Here is a 2,298-nt window from a genome sequence, read left to right on the forward strand (position 1 = left end):
AAACACAAATATACAGTTGTTAGCTGAGAAACACAAAGATACAGATGTTAGCTGAGAAACACAAAGATACAGATGTTAGCTGAAAAACACAAAGATACAGTTGTTAGCTAAGAAACATAAGGATACAGTTGTTAGCTGAGAAACACAAAGATACAGTTGTTAGCTGAGAAACACCAAGATACAGATGTTGGCTGAGAAACACCAAGATACAGATGTTAGCTGAGAAACACCAAGATATAGATGTTATCTGAGACATTATTACAGAATTTCTCAGTAATTTGTGAATAGACGTTGGCGAATCGTGAGTTTACTACATAAGTTTTAATGTAACAGCAGACGCACATTCTTCGCGCATGCGTAGAATTCAACGATTACTCTATTAATGAGGTTCGTTTATTGTGCTTTCAATCTTTCCTGTGTGATCAGAGTTTCTCAAAATGAGTTTCACGACCTCCAATAGGGTTGTGAAATATTTGGTTTGGGATGACAAGCACGCCGGAAAAGATGTTATTTTTGTATAAAAGTTAGAGAAAGAATAAATCAGTCTTCTATATTTAATTACCTTCTATCTAAATATAATTTGAACAGATCTTTATAAAGCATCGCACGTTAATACATCTCTAAATCGGAGTTTCCTTAGTAGGATTATAGTGGTTCATAATAGCGATCGCAAGGAATTACACAAAAACCCAATAGAACATTCTGGCAAAAAAAACAGTAAAGATTCAGTTCAAACAACACTTTAAAACCTCTACTGTTGACTGCTAAGGCTGTACACTTATAAAAATGCACACACACACACACAAAATACGCATGTTTGTAATTCTCGTTATTATCATTATTCTCTTGCCAGCCTACTACAAAAACGGCTTGGTATATTGCACCCAAACCTTTGTAGAATACCAAATAAGATACTCGGTAGATCGTAGGGGTATTGAGTTGTTTCTTCTATATTTTACATAAGCTAAAAAAAAACATAATTCTAGTATAAACGATATTATCATTACCCTTTGAAGTTAACTTTTTTACAATTATCCAGTGTTCCTTTAAAAAGCTTAAGTACAGTTGAAACAGAAATTACCAGCCAATAATAGATGAACATTAGATGACTGTAACATTTAGATACTCAACACTTTGTACACTATACAATCGGTGTCTTTAGGGAGTCAAACCCTTTATTATGTATGAAGTGAAATAGTAAAAAAATCAATACACATAATGTTAGATTATATTATACACATTCGTAACCAACTTGTTGGTGATGTGTATACAGGTAAGTTGGAGAACTGAATTAATGTGCAAGTTGGTGGTGTATCTACAGGTAAGTTGGAGAACTGAATTAATGTGCAAGTTGGTGATGTGTATACAGGTTTGCACATTAATTCAGTTCTCCAACTTACCTGTAGATACACCACCAACTTGCACATCACCGCTCCGAAGAACCACGTCTCGGTGACGTCCCACAGGACAGTGGGCGGCAGGCAGATAAGAATGACAAGAAAGTCTGCTACGGCCAAGTTGACAATGAAGTAATTGGTTACAGTCCTCATTGAGAGATTCCTGTAGACGGAGAAGCAGACGAGAGCGTTTCCCACAAGCCCAACCACGAATACGATAGTGTGCAGTGAAATCAAAACCCACTCGTACGGAGTGGGGAAAATGTATTCCTCAATCATCTCAATATAGTCGTCGTTAGAGATGCAGTAGACGTTGGTGCAGGTTTCATTGACGTCCGAGACATTTTCCTGGCTATCGTTGACCATTACATCCATGTGAGGCCAGGTCACCACATCTTCAGCTCCAAAGTTTTCCATTGCTGTCATTTGGAGAAAGAGGAACCTACGAGAAAGATATACAATTTTTATGTTTTATCTTCGTATCTTGGGAGGAACCTACGAGAAACGTACACAAATTCTATGTTTTATCTTCGTATCTTAGGAAGAACCTACGAGAAACACACACAATATCTATGTTTTATCTTCGTATCTTAGGAGGAACCTACGACAAACGTACACAATTTTTATGTTTTATTTTCGTATCTTAGGAGGAACGTACGAGAAATGTACACAAATTCTGTGTTTTATCTTCGTATATTAGGAGTAACATACGAGAAAGATACACAATTTTTATGTTTTATCTTCGTATCTTGGGAGGAACCTACGAGAAACGTACACAAATTCTATGTTTTATCTTCGTATCTTAGGAGTAACCTACGAGAAACATACATAAATTTTATTATGTTTTATCTTCGTATCTATTAAGATCTTTAACAGGTTGTTTAGGCTTCAGAAGACGAAA

At 36.0% G+C, this 2,298-nt stretch overlaps 1 pseudogene; it reads right to left on the reverse strand.

The window, feature by feature from the left end:
• Nucleotides 1–1,400: 1,400 nt before the first annotated feature.
• Nucleotides 1,401–1,814, reverse strand: LOC106477846 (annotated as a pseudogene).
• Between the last annotated feature and the right edge of the window lie 484 nt (nucleotides 1,815–2,298).

This window comes from Limulus polyphemus, unplaced genomic scaffold (assembly GCF_000517525.1).
Source record: "Limulus polyphemus unplaced genomic scaffold, Limulus_polyphemus-2.1.2 Scaffold84519, whole genome shotgun sequence".
NCBI classification, from domain to species: domain Eukaryota; kingdom Metazoa; phylum Arthropoda; class Merostomata; order Xiphosura; family Limulidae; genus Limulus; species Limulus polyphemus.